We start from the raw sequence: 15,115 nt of genomic DNA, 5'->3' as shown, positions 1-15,115 counted from the left end.
TGTGCTGGCCATTTTGACGTAAATTTTGCAACTTGAGTTACATGGAATTCCAATGGTCACGTACTCGCTGCCAACGGCCTGGCTTGTCCTCTGGCTAAAGTGGCCCGTGGCCACACACAGGGAGCAGTCTGCAGCCGGGTGTTCTTCCCGTCCGCTTCGCTGTCCTTGATGAAAACGGTGTTTACAGGGAGGCTGACTTCTGACACGACGGAGGAAGCAGGAACCAGATTTGCCTTCCTGTCTGAAACAGCTAAAAAGAATGAGAAATGCCTGGCTTGCCAGGAGGTCAGGGCACAGGCCCGGGTTGCAGGCTCGATCCCCAGTGTGGGGCGTGCAGGAGGCCGCGATCCATGATTCTCTCTCATCATTGATGTCTCTCTCTCTCTCTCCCCCTTCTTCTCTGAAATCAACAAAAATATATTTTAATAAAATATAATAAAAAGAATGAGAACTACCATCGGAAACAACGGTTCTCAGGCGTGAGACCCTCTGCGCTAGAGACGCCTGATGCCGTCAGAGACGTGGCGCTGAGGGTGAGAAGCACAGTCACCCCAGCAGCCCCCCATTTCCTTCTGATCCCAGGCCCACTGCCTCCCTCCGCCCGAAGCCACCCAGACTCCCCGAAGGAGGACAAGGGGACAAGCTTCCAACCCCAGGAACTAGGAGAACATCTCCCCTGGGAGTGAAGCCAGAGCAAGCGGGGGGGTGTGGGAGCCCCCTGGGTGGCAGGCCCACGGCCATGCGTGGTCTGCAAGGCTGGGCCAGGCCATCTGCACGTGCTCTGTGGGCCCCAGCGCCCTCTTCAAGGGCCTGAGCAAGACTCACTCACTCGGCCACACTCCCTGCGGGCCCCAGGAAGGGACTTGGGGAGGAACCGAACCTCCTGCTTCAGGGCGGGCTGAGGGGCAGCTCTCCGGGGCCCGCAGAAGCCACTGTCCCTTGTTGAACGTCCCCCACTCGTCCCCCCACATGCACACACACAGCGTGCGAGCCCAGGTGCACACACATGCACCCCCACATGCACACACACAGTGTGTGAGCCCAGGTGCACACACATGCACCCCCCGACATGCACACACAGTGTGCGAGCCCAGGTGCACACACATGCACCCCCACATGCACACACACAGCGTGTGAGCCCAGGTGCACACACATGCCCCCCCACATGCACACACACAGTGTGCGAGCCCAGGTGCACACACATGCCCCCCCACATGCACACACACAGCGTGCGAGCCCAGGTGCACACACATGCACCCCCCGACATGCACACACAGCGTGCGAGCCCAGGTGCACACAGACCAGTTCCGAGTCTCCATTAACCCGCTCACACAGCTCCCCCCCGCCCAGCCCGAGCGGTGATTCTCCGAGGCCCCGGCCCAGCCCGTTCACAAGCTCTGCGGACCTCTCTCCCGCCCAATGGGGCAGCCTGCACTCGCGCTCCAACTGCCCTCAAATCTCTCACGGTCCACAGCCCCGAACAGCGGCAGCTGCCTCAGCGGTGCCCAGTTGGCACCAGCATGGCAGCTGCCTCGGTTCCAGCACAACCCCTCCCGGGTGCTCCCAGCCCCACAGGCAGGTACGATCCCAGGCAGCGCTGTAGCTCTTACTAGGTGGCCCCGGGCAGCTCCGTGCGCGTCCCTGCACACCATCCATCCATCTATCCATTCATCCATCCATCCATCCATCCGTCCATCCATCCATCTATCCATCCATCCATCTATCCATCCATCCATCCATCCATCCATCCATCCATCCATCCATCCATCTATCCATCCATCCATCCATCCATCCGTCCATCCATCCATCTATCCATCCATCCATCCATCCATCCATCCATCCATCCGTCCATCCATCCATCTATCCATCCATCCATCTATCCATTCATCCATCCATCCATCCATCCATCCATCTGTCCATCCATCCATCTATCCATCCATCCATTCATCCATCTACCCACCCACCTATCTACTCATCATCCACCTTTCTACCCATCCATCCACCCACCCATCCATCCATGCACTCATTCATGCATTCATTCACTCTTTCTTAGTAATTAAACATTTGTACTGTGATGACATGTACCAGGTAAAGAGCTGAGGACTGTAGAGAGGGGCTTGGGAAGGTAAATAGACATGCAGTCAGCCTGCAAGGAGTGTACCCCGGGAGCTGAAACTGACACACTGACCAGCTCCTCTGCTGCTTCACCTGGGAGGGCACTTGCATGGCCCTTAACTAGTCAGGTCTTCCCACAACACTGCCAGGACGTGCCTGTCATTTCACAGGTGACGTGACCGGGAAAAGGTTCACTGAGCTGCCAGGCAGTAGCTGCTGCAGGCAACCAAGACCTATTTGGTTCGAAAGGACTTTTCCCACCGTGAGGCATAGTTCCCCTTTCTCACAATTTCTGTCCTAAATGAATAGCTTAAATCTGCATGAAAAAGGGAAGCAGAGGACAGAAATGAGGAGTGTGGTTTATCATATCTGCTCTCCCCACCATCTGCCTGACGCCCCCTGGGGATCGAGCCCTCAACCCGGGCATGTGCCCTGACCAGGAATCGAACCTCGACCTCCTGGCTCACGGGTCAACATTCTACCACTGAGCCACGCCAGCTGGGCATTTTCTTCCTTTTTTTAAGGAAAAATGTATTTGTATAGACTTTTCTTCATAGGCGAAAGCAGAAAGTCTCTGGCTTCTTTTTCCATCGAAGTCGTGTAATTTTCCTGTTTAGCAGCTGTTAAGCTTTTTCTCCTGGTAAGTTTTTTTGATTTAACGTTCCTATCTGGGGGTCACTTCCCCCTTCAAGACTCGGAGTGCTGAGGCCGCCCCGTGCGAAGGGAAGTGCTCCATCAGCCGCAGCGTGGAGCCTGCGGTCTGGTTTCTGAACGAAGGTTTGACTTGGCGTCCTCATCAGTCCGAGGGCGCGGGAAGGTGTTCTGTCTGCAGCATTCCCCACGTAATCAGCCACTTAAATGGTTTTGCTCTTTTCAGACCATAATTCAGAAGACACCCCGAGGCCTTTAAAGATTCTGAGGCAGGAACTCATAAACTTTTCATTTCCTGGCGAGAGGCGCCTCCAGCGCTGTGAGGGGCAGGTCTCCACACTGCAAGGCCATCGTCACCTCCGCATTGGCCTCGGGCACTGCCATAACTCTGCGGAGCCTGGGATGCTGCCGGCAGAGGCGGGAACTTAACTCCTTCCCACCCAACCTCCGTCCTCACGAGGCCAGGAGACCCCAGGCCAGGCCGGAGGCGGGTCGTGGGCACTCCCTCATGCTCTTTTTCTTTTTTCGGTTACTCCTCACCTGAGGATATTTTCCCATTGATTTGTAGAGAGAGTGGAAGGGAGGGGGGGACAGAGAGAGAAACATCGATGTGAGAGAAACACATTGATTGGTTGCTTCCCTCACAGGCCCAGACAGGACTGGGATGGAGCCTGCAACCGAGGTACATGCCCTTGACTGGAGTTGAACCCAGGACCCTTCAGTCCCCAGGCCGACGCTCTAACCACTGAGCCGCCGGCCAGGGCCCCTCCTCATTCTACCAGCGCTGTGTCCTCCGCCTGTGGGGAAAGGGGGCCTCTCTGTGGCCATGAGCTAGACGGAAGGGTCACCTGGGCGGCCCTGGAGGAGCCGGGCCTCAGTAGCGAGGAGGCGAGGTGGGAGGGAGGGAGGGGGAGCGGGGAGGGGGGGCTGTAGACCTGGGCAAAGGAGTTCAGATTCTACCTACGAGCAATGGGAAGCGGAGGGAGTTTCACAACCTGGGGCCCTGCTCCCGGTGTGAGAGGCCCCTCTGCCCAGGGGGAAACCAGGGGTGGAGGCCGCGGCCGCCATGGGGGTGGAGGCGGCGCGGATGGGGTGATGGTGCATTCGATGTTCTCTTGGCTGGTGGCCGACCAGTGATCCTCTCTCATCACCGACGTTTCTCTCTCTCTCCCTCTCCCTTCCTCTCTGAAAGCAACAGAAATATGTATTTGTAAAAAGCCCTAAATTTTCCACAGCGATGCCCTCGCCGCCACGAGGACTGATTTCAATCCCGGTCACTCATCTGGGCCTTAGCACCGGGGGCCTTAGCACCGGGCCCTTAGCACCGGGGCCCTTAGCACCGGGGGCCCTTAGCACCGGGGGCCTTAGCACCGGGGCCCTTAGCACCGGGGGCCCTTAGCACCGGGCCCTTAGCACTGGGGGACAGATGTGGCCAGCGCGTGCGGATGCCTTTCTTATGAGCGAGTTGCCGGGGGAACAGTGCGGAGGCCCCGCTGGCCAAGGGCGCAGTGGACTGAGATGGGGCCGGAGAGATGGGAGCTGCTGGCGGGGGAGGGGCTGCGTTAAAGGAGAAAACCATCCAAACTCAAGAGAGAGAACAGCTGATGCCCCACCTGGACCTCTGCCCGGAGGGGGGCGCGGGGGGAGGGGGTGCCGGGAGGGGGCGCAGGGGGAGGAAGATATGGGGAGGGGGGCGCAGGGGGTGGGGGGTGCTGGGATGGGGGTGCAGGGGGAGGGGGGTGCCGGGAGGGGGGGCTCTGGGGGAGGGGGTGCCGGGAGGGGGCGCAGGGGGTGGGGGGTGCTGGGAGGGGGGCACAGGGGGAGGGGTGTGCTGGGATGTGGCGCAGGGGGAGGGGCATCCACAGAGCTGGCTGTGGCTCCTGGGGAGAAGCTGGAGCTGAGGGGACTTCCTCTGGGCACCTGGGGGCTGGGGTGCTGGGCCGGAGGAGACCCAGAGAGGACTTCTCCCCATGTGTCCTCCTGGCATCAGTCCCAGGGCATCGGGGAAGCTGGGGGACAGGCGTAGGGCAGGTCAGAGTGAGCCCTGCAGCCCACGGGGAGGGTGGGACTGGCCGGAGGGAGAGTGGGGGGTTGGGGGGGCAGAGGCCTGTGGGGGGACGGCCTGTGTGTGGGGGGGACGGCCTGTGTGGGGGGATGGCCTGGCCGGGCATCTGGACTCCAGGCAAGTTCCTGGCCCCGCGTGGCCCACCTTTGACCTTTGACTTTCCCCTCGGGCCCTCCTGCGACTACGGGACCAGCTGCCCGGGCTCCTGGCTCCTGCGAGGAGGCTGCTTCCCTCCCCCAGGGGCTCGGTCTCCTCTGACCCCCTCCCCCACCCCAGACGCCTGCTCCTGCCGCTTCCACTTCGCCTGCCTTCGGGTGCCCTGCTGACGGCTCACCCCCAGCCGGACCCACCTGCCCAGGGGAGCAGCCCCCCCCCCCCGCACCATCCCCCAAGGACACCCCTCCCCCCTGCTCCTCCCGGAGGCGCCGCTCCTGTCTGTGGTTCTTACGGACCTTCCCTGTGTGAAGCCTGAGTCTTTCCTGAGTGGCCTTCGCCCGCTGTGAGTCCTTAAAGCGAGTGGGGGCCGCCCACTCTCCCTCCCGATGCCCCCCCTCCGGGCCAGGCCGGGCCGCTTCCAGTCCTGGTTTGAAGTGAGAGGCCAGCTCTCCTGCCACCTGAACCCTCCCAGGCCGACGTGGGTCATCAATTGGCCCAATTTCCATACTGTTGTGTCTCAAGGACTAGGGGACCCAAGGAGATGGGGCGGGGGGCTGGCATGGGTGGGGCAGCTTCCCCCTCTTCAGCTGGCAGACTCGGTGCGGCCCGGGGCCCACCAGGCAGTTCCAGGGCAGGCTCAGCGGCCACTGGCCACAGATCACCCGACAAACATCATCAGGGACGTTAAACTGCTGCGAGGATCCCAAAATGTGGCCGGGAAGCACAAGGCGAGCAAATGTTGGGGAGATGGTGCCAACAGACTTGCTCAGACAGGGATGCGACAGACCTTCAGTTCGCAAAAACAATCACACGCCAGCACCCGCATCTCCGAGGCGCGTGAGAGGCAGCGCCTTGAAGCGAGTCCCGCCTCTGCTCAGTGGGCTCTGCCGGGCGCGCCTCACTTTCGGGAGGTTGGCTTACCCCACGGCCACGGCTGTTCTTTTCGCTTTTTCAGTAGCAATACAGTTAAAAAATGCAATTCCCTGACCACACCACCATTTGTTACTTGGGAAATGAATTTGGCAAAGGAAAAGTGCAGATACAAATGGTATAGACATACATGGTATTAAAAAGTTTGTTTAAACGTTCAGTAGTGACGGCTGCAGGCATCCTGTGGTTTTTATTAATTGTCTTTCTCCCTCTCTAGGCCGCTGGCTCTGGGAACGGAGGGCTTGTTTGTTTTGTGTATTTGCAGCTGCTGCACAGGACCTGACAGCGGGGTTAGACTTTACTTTTTTCCACTAATTGAAATTCTGCAATTCAATTTCAAAACCACACATGCCTTAAAACGCTAATAATTTTGTAAAACTATGTTCAATATTCATTATAAGTAAACATCATGATCTCAGTATATTTTTTAGCTTCAAGAACATTTGATTTTTCAAGCGATTGAGCCGGGGCTGTTTAATTATGCAGGAATGCTGCTGATGCCCGGAGTGTGATGTTTGGGTGGCTATTTTCATATTATCCCAGGAAACCATTGGTTAAAGCTCCATATGAACAGCATTCACTTTATTCACTGACGCTGATACTGAAAGTGTCTCATAGACTGTATAGCAGCCACTGAACAAAACCATCTTTTCATAAAAAGTCTGCGATGTCCTTGGACAGATCATCCAACAGAAGCAGCACAGGCAGTGCGGTCGGGAGAGCCCTGCGGCGCGTGAGGCAGACCCGACACTCAGGAATAACAAGCCACAAAAGGAACAATTGCTCGGTTCGCTGGACTCTTGGATATAAAATAGCACAAGGCTCGGGGCTCCCGTCACAAGTGTCCCACGTTTCTTCCATGTTCCTTTCACTTTCCTGAGGCGTTTGTGGGGTGCCTAAGTGGCAGTTCTGCTGCTGGACCCGGAGACACCGGGCCCTGGGGTAGGAGGCCCAGCAGGCAGGGGTGTGAGTGCTCACAGTCCCGTTCCTCATCCTCCCCACGCCCTTCACTCAGCATCCGTGCTGGGAGCCGGAGTGTTCTAGGCAGAGGGCGAGGGGACCCGGTGCTGGCGGGCACGGGAGGGCCTGGGAGAGTCGCAGCAGCACCGCTGCCGGCAGGTAGGAGGCTCCTTCCGCACTGCACTGCTCTATTGGCCTTAAATACCCATCTGGGTCCTAACGAAGATATCCACCAAGCATCCTAACTCACGTCGTCATTCCTTTCGTTGGTGTGACCCCAAGGCCACTGAGCTCTGATCAGGCTGGCTGAGAGGCGCTCACAGGCCGCGAAGGGAGTGGCCTGACCGTGACGCTTACACTAGGGCAGAGGGCAGACAAGCAGGCGCAGGCGGGAAAGCCATGCCCAGAGCACCGTTCCCATAACCTGAAATGCTCACCCTAACCCTAACCCTAACCCTAACCCTAACCCTAACCTGAAATGCTCACCCTAACCTAAGCCTAAATACTAACCCTAACCTGAAATGCTAACCCTAACCCTAACCTGAAACGCTAGCCCTAAGCCTAAATCCTAACCCTAACCTGAAATGCTAACCCTAACCCTAACCCTAAACTGAAATGCTATCCCTAACCCTAAGCCTAAATCCTAACCTGAAATGCTAACCCTAACCCTAACCTGAAAAGCTAACCCTAACCCTAACCTGAAATGCAAACCCTAACCCTAACCCTAACCTGAAACGCTAACCCTAACCTAAAACGCTAGCCCTAAGCCTAAATCCTAACCCTAACCTGAAATGCAAACCCTAACCCTAACCCTAACCCTAACCTGAAATGCAAACCCTAACCCTAACCCTAACCCTAACCTGAAATGCTAACCCTAACCTGAAATGCAAACCCTAACCCTAACCCTAACCCTAACCCTAACCTGAAATGCAAACCCTAACCCTAACCCTAACCCTAACCTGAAATGCAAACCCTAACCCTAACCCTAACCCTAACCCTAACCTGAAATGCTAACCCTAACCCTAACCCTAACCCTAACCTGAAATGCAAACCCTAACCCTAACCCTAATCTGAAATGCTAACCCTAACCCTAACCCGAAATGCTAACCCTAACCCTAACCCGAAATGCTAACCCTAAGCCTAAAGCCTAACCCTAACCCGAAATGCTAACCCTAAGCCTAAAGCCTAACCCTAACCTGAAACGCTAGCCCTAAGCCTAAATCCTAACCCTAACCTGAAATGCAAACCCTAACCCTAACCCTAACCTGAAATGCTAACCCTAACCTGAAATGCTAACCCTAACCCTAAGCCTAAATCCTAACCTGAAATGCTAACCCTAACCCTAACCCTAACCTGAAATGCTAACCCTAAACCTAAGCCGAAATCCTAACCCTAACCTGAAATGCTAACCCTAACCCTAAAAGCTAATCCTAACCCTAATGCTAAATCATAACACTAACCTGAAATCCTAACCCTAACCCTTAACCCTAACACTAACCCGAACCCTAAATTATAAACCTAACCTGAAATCCTAGCCCTAACCCTAACCTGAAATCCTAACCTTAACCCTAAGTCTAACCCCAACGCTTAACCCTAACCCTAACCCTAAATCATAACCCTAACCTGAAATCCTAACCATAGCCTAAATCCTAACCCTAACCTGAAATCCCAACCCTAAAACATAACCGAACCCAAACCCTAAATCATAACCCTAACATGAAATCCTAACCCTAACCTGAAATCATAACCCTAATTCTAAAAGCTAACCCTAACCCTTAACTCTAACCCTAATCCTAACTTGAACCCAAACCCTAAATCCTAACTCTAACCAGAAATCCTAACCCTAACCATTAACCATAATCCTAAGCCTAAAACCTACACGAACCCAAACCCTAAATCATAACCCTAACCTGAAATCTTAACCCTAACACTAACACTAACCCTAACCTGAAATCCTAACCCTAACCTGAAATCCTAACCCTAAACCTAAATCCTAACCCTAACCTGAAATCCTAACCCTAACACTAAAAACTAACCATAACCCTAAATCTTAACTCTAATGCTAATCATAACTTCTAACCCTAATGCTAACCCTTAACCCTAACCCTAACCTGAAATGCTAACTCTAACCCTAACACTTAACCTGAAATTCTAACCATAAAACCTGACCTGAACCCTAACCCTTAACCATAACCCTAACACTAACCCTAAGTTCTAACCCTAATCTAACCTGAAATCTAACCCTAACCCTAAAACCTAACCTTAACCCTTACCCTAAATACTAACCCTAACACTAACCATAAATCATAACCCTAACTACAACCCTAAATCCTAACCCTAACTGAACCCTAATCCTAAATCATAACCCTAACACTCACCCTAACTCCTAACCCTAAATTGTAACCCTAACCCTAATCATAACTCCTAACCTTAACACTAACCCTTAACCATAACACTAAATCTAACCCTAAATCCCTAGCCTAACCATAACCTTAACCCTAAATCTAACCAGAAATCTAAACCCTAACCCTAACCTTTAAATCCGAACCATACCCTAACCCTAACCCCTAATCCTAACCCTAGTCATAACTCCTAACCCTAAGCCTAAACCTTAAAGCTAACCCTAACCCTATATCCTAACCTGAACCCTAACTCTAACCCTAACTCTGACCCAAAATCCTAACCTTAACCCTAACCCTAATCATAAACCCTAACCCTTAATCCTAACCCTAACCTGAAAACCTAACCCTAACACTGAATCATAACCCTAACCATACATCCTAAACCTAACCCTAAATCCTAACCCTAACCCTAACAACCTAACCCTAACCTTGATCTTTTGCCAAGTCATGATTTTTAAACTTTTGCTGAGTCATGCTTTTCATTTTTGCAGAGTCATGATTTTTGACTTTAGTGGAGTCATGCTTTTCATTTTTTGCTGATTCATGGTTTTGACTTTTGCTGAGTTGTGGTTTTGGTTTTTGCTGGGTCATAGTTTTGATTTTTTTTGCTGAGTCATGCTTTCTCTTTGGTAGTTGGTCCCACTCAGTGGCATTCACTCCAGGTAATTTTCCAGATTTCCTGTCGGGGGGTGTAGGGGGTGGGGGTAAAAGAGGCCCCTGGAACAGACCCTGGGGCCAGAAGGAAGGCCCAGGAAGGAGCCCAGGCCCCGAGGCTTCCTCCAAGCCGAGCTCCAGCCCGTGCCGGGGCCTGTGGCCGTGGCTGTGGCCCACGTGTGGTGGAGACATTGGCTGGTCGCCGTGGCTGGTGCAGTTTCCTCCTAGAACGTCAGAGCCGGGAGGCACTGGAGGCCAGTTTACCCCCGAGAGGTGACGCTCACCGTCCCTGGTTCTGGGCCACCCAATCGTCACTGTCAAATTAACAGAAACAAAAACAAGCACGTTACAATAACTGAAAACAACTTTGCTATGAAACGAACAGAAAAATAACATTTAAAAAGCAACATAAAATAAATAAATAACTTTTCTGTTAAATTAACAGAAAAATAGTAATAGAAAAGGAAAAGAAATAAGCTAACATGCGATGCCTTGGGAATAGCCTGGGTGATCTACATGCCGAGCGGCCCCTCCCCTTCACCAGAATATTCTTTTATTTCCCTCCTTACGGTGCATTAAGAATCGTCCTTGATGCAGCACTTCCTTCCCCAACAACAGTTTACATTTAAATGTCTTGATTTAAGGTGACAGACTTTGATTTAATTCTATTATTTTATCTTCCAATCCAGAGGCTTGGTCTCACTGCCTCCTGTAATGTTCTGGTTAATATCAAGAAAACGGCGGCCCCACGGATCTTGCCCGGTAATGAGCTCAGATGAATTCTGCAGGTCTCCCCAGATTCATAGCTGGAAGGGGAACTGGCGATTGGAATGAATTTATTTAAATTTCCACTGATTGAAACCGAACCTCCTGCAAGTCTTTACTAAAAACAGCTTGTCTGACAGGGAAATGTGTACAGTGCACATTAGAGATTTTATGAAACTTTAATTCCCTTTCGGTGCTTCCTCTGTCAGGGAAATTTATTGAAGTCAAGAAAGTTGATCACCCCCCTTAGAATATTTAATGACCGAGAGAAACGAAGGCAGAACCAATTCATGAGACATGTACTCAGCCGAGGCTTAACCCTGGGTCAGAACGTGGTGGAGAAGGACTCGAGCTCTGGACGTGTTCAGGAGGCCCAAGCGGATGGCACCCCCGCTCGGCCCTCACCATACACCCTCCCCCTCACCTGCACCCTCACCCTCACCATACATCCTAACCCTCACCCTCACCCTCCCCCTAACCATACATCCTAACCCTCCCCTCCCCCTCCCCCTCCCCCTCCCCTTACACCCTCCCCTCCCCCTAACCATACATCCTAACCCTCCCCTCCCCCTAACCATACACCCTCCCCCTCCCCTTAACCATACATCCTCCCCCTCCATCTTCCCCCCCTCCCCATACATCCTCCCCCTCCATCCTCCCCCTCCATCCTCCCCCTCCCCCTCCCCCTCACCATACATCCTAACCCTCACCCTCACCCTCACCCATGGGAGCGCAGGGTTTGTGTGCTAACTCGCCCCGAGCCGGAGCCATGCAGCACAGCGGCCAGGGGAGGGTGGCAGGGTGGCCTGTCCCAGTGTGTGACTATCACACAGGCTGTCGCTATGTCACCCATGTGCTGGTGGGTGCCTCCTGCCTATGTGGGGAGTCGGATCAAGATGGGAGGTGCTTCCCTAGCATTTGGGTGACATAATCCCTTGGTTCTGGGGAGATCACATTATGTGATGACGTAACAGAATAAATCCAACAAGTGCCGCGCGAAGGCCTGTCACATGGAATGAGATTAAAGTGTCCCAGGAATAAATATTTCAGTTCGGATACAATGACTTTAAATGGCAATATTTGACTTTCAGAACAATTGGTAAGAATTTCACAAACATTCAGGGGGTGGCTCACCACGCCGGGCCTGTGGGGCACGGCTGCTCTCTCGTCACCCCTCACCCCTGCGTGCACTGGCATTCACACGGGTATCGGACAGTGTCTTAGGGAGTCTGCCTGTGATAGCCAATCCCAAAGCATTTGAGGACACTGTGACGTGAAATACACATACATCTGAACAACTGGAACTTAAAGGCAAATAAACAACCAACTAGGAAAAGGCTAAAGGTAGACGAACGGTCTCTTGGGATGATTGCGTGACCTCCTCGCACTCCCCGCCCTGCGGTCGGCAGCACGGCCCGAGGGGCACCTGCTCAGTGCAGGGTTCTAGCTGCTGCTCCTGGCACGTTCTTGGCTTAGCCGGAGCCAAAGCTACTGGGAGGGGGGCTTTGGGGCATGCTCCCCACAGTAGGGGCGCTGCCCACGATCTATAAATTCTGGTTTGAAGAACATAGAGACATAGCTCTATAAAAGCAAAGGTGAGGCCGGCTGGCGGGGCTCCGCGGTTGAGCACCGACCTATGAACCAGGAGGTCATGGTTCGATTCCCGGTCAGGGCACAGGCCGGGGTCGCAGGCTTGATCCCCAGTGGGGGGCGTGCAGGAGGCAGCGAGACAATGATTCTCTCTCATCACGGATGTCTCTCTCTCTCCCTCTCCCTTCCTCTCTCTCTAAAAATCAATAAAAACATATTACAACCCCCCTCCTCCCCCGCCCTCAGGCAAGAAATACCAGGAGCACATTGGGTTTGAACAAGTCACAGCGCAGGCGCCCTGAGCTTGTGAGCGCAGCTGTTGACAGGTGGTGGTTTGGCCGTCAGCAGCAGGTTACGGGGTCTACGGACATGTGTGCCTGAGCTCGGTGGGCACCCGAGTCCCACCCAGACCCACGCCTGTCTCCGCGGGGAGCTCTCCGGCCTGAGGCTCCTGCTGACAGTGATGGATCTCCTGTCGCCTTTGTCCTCAAACCACAGCCCCACCGGTGTTGGTTTTGCCAAATTAACTCCAGGGTCTTACTGGCGAGGAGCTTATGAAACGCGTTTCCAGCGCTCGAGTGCTCTCCGCAAACCCGTGTCCCGCTCGCCCCAGGCCCCTTCCCACGCGCGCCTGGCCCTGGAGCTGCCGCCACTAATGGCCGTGCATCCCGCAGCCTGCACTGGACAGAGAATAGAAAGCACGTGTGGAGGATTTTTTTTTCATTTGTCTATAAAAATACACACATTTATTGAGTCTGCACAATGTTAGCTTAGCTCTTTCGGTACACAGCCGACTATCTGTATTTCTGCAAGCCAGCCCGGGTGTCTGTTCTTTGCAACATCAGAGTGGCTGATCTTCTCTCTCTCAATTCCTGCAGAAGTTCCAAGCCCTTCGCTGTAAGAAATACCCAGCTGGACCTGAGCCGCATGTTCCTGATTTCTTTGCTTCCAAGTGCTTCTGTGGTCTTCTTGGCGTCCTCCGCAGTCGCTGCTGCCGTCATCGTGGGTCCCCATGAAGAGCAGGGACCTCGCAGGCGCGCCCTGAATGAACTTGGTCATGGGTCCGGAGTAACCTCCTTCATACATATCAAAATACCGTGCTGCTATCACTTTCCCAGTCACATAACTGACAATGGCAAGATTTATTCCTCTCCCAACGTTTCCAATCTTTTCTCCTATGAGCAGCTTGTCCTCAAAGCAGATTTTGGCGTACTTGTCCCTGCCCCCCGCCGCTGAGCAACCGGTAAGCATAGGTGTTCGGGGGGCATGGGGACCAGTGGTTGCATTTTTGCCTCTTGGGGGCCGGGGCTTTGAGGATGGGCCTCCCCCCGATGCTCCGGACGCTGTAGATGGCACTGGACAGGGGCACGTCTGGGACGAGCCGTGCCAGCAGATACCCGGCATACCAGGCGCACACGGAGGCGAAGGTGAAGAGCACGGCTCTCAGGGCGCCCAGTCTCCGCCTGCGGCCTCTGCGCCAGGAGCCGTCTGCGCCCCCAAGCCCGTGCCATCCCCTTTTTTATAGACAAATGAAAAAGAAAAAAAAAAAAAGAAAGCATGCGTGGCGTTGTCCGTGAAGGGAAGTGACGTGTGTGAATGGAAAGTGCGAGGCATTGGCTCCGTGAAGCAGACGCCAGGGCTGGGGAAGGGGCCGCCGTGTGGAGGGGGCGGGGGAGGACTCACGCGGAGGCAGCTTCGTGTCGTAGCCAGTCACTCCCGTTCATTAGCTCACACGTTCAGTGGCACCACCAGCTCCCCGTGGCAGCAGCGAAGGCCTGGGCACCTGTGGGGACTGCAGGACGAGGCAGCCTCGTCTGCTGGGCGGACTTGGGTCATTGCTGTCCCTGTGGCGGCTCCATCGGGAAAGGCCGGTCAGCTCTCACCTCAGCAGGTCCCTGCTCGGCACCGGTCAGCAGAGAACTAGGCACGCGTGTCCTCTGTCCCTGCTGCCCGTATCTCATCCCCGACGGGGAGGGAGCAGCCTTCGCCCTCGCCCTCCTGTTGAAGATGCTCCTCGGTGGGGTCCTTCCGTCTTTTCTGCTGCAGCTCCCGGGACCGGCAGCGAGACCTTTGACTCCGGGCCCTGGCGTCTCCTTCACCGTGTCCGTGTCGTGGGCACGGACAGACTCCACCACCACCTGCACGTGGAAAGGGGGCGTCAAGGTCCTGTGAGCTACGTACGAAAGGGTCCAAGTCTTCGTTTTGACCATGACCCCTGTTCATCTAGACACACGTGGTGCGGTGTAGTCTGAACCCCAAGCAATGGAACTATGTCAGCATAAGCCGACCAACCCGCTTACCTTCCTGTCGTCCTGAGTGAGGCTGATGGTGTGAGGCGTCCTCCCGGCCTATCCCACCCGAACTCTCAGGGGACTCAGTGCGAACCCAGAACCTTCCCAATCACAACATTCGTGGGAAACCATGACAATCAGGACATTCTGTCATCCGCTGCCGGAGGGAAGGAGTCTGTCTGCTTGTTTCCTATCAGGTGCGGTGGGGAGCGGAAGGTGGAGGGGATGTTTCTCGGGGTCCCCCACCCCCCGCCCTGCGCTGAAGGAGGGGTTTGAAGAGTGTTTCTGAAAATTGGGAACCGACTTCCAAATTTCATCTGAAGGCGGGGGCTTCTGAGCCGCCTGTGAGCGGGGCCAAGGCACTGCCTGGCTAGCGCCTTCTGGAAATTGCTGATCACCTTCATCCACGAGGGGGGGCCGGGGCCGCCCCCCTCTGGCTGGGGCCACCGGGGGTCTGTCTCACTCCTCACCTGGGAAAGCCAGCAGCCAGGGCCTCCGAGGACCAGAGAGGCGGCCTGCCCCTGCCCTGCAGCCAC

The 15,115-nt window shown here is 54.7% G+C and overlaps 1 pseudogene; it reads right to left on the bottom strand.

The window, feature by feature from the left end:
- Positions 1-13,000: 13,000 nt before the first annotated feature.
- The window catches only part of LOC139016034 (protein FAM3B-like), a 133,341-nt pseudogene continuing 131,226 nt past the window's right edge, over positions 13,001-15,115 (bottom strand).

Source organism: Myotis yumanensis, unplaced genomic scaffold, assembly GCF_028538775.1.
Source record: "Myotis yumanensis isolate MYYU_CA2020_CCGP unplaced genomic scaffold, mMyoYum1.0.hap1 SCAF_9, whole genome shotgun sequence".
NCBI classification, from domain to species: domain Eukaryota; kingdom Metazoa; phylum Chordata; class Mammalia; order Chiroptera; family Vespertilionidae; genus Myotis; species Myotis yumanensis.
This window is presented reverse-complemented; position numbering and strand designations above follow the sequence as displayed.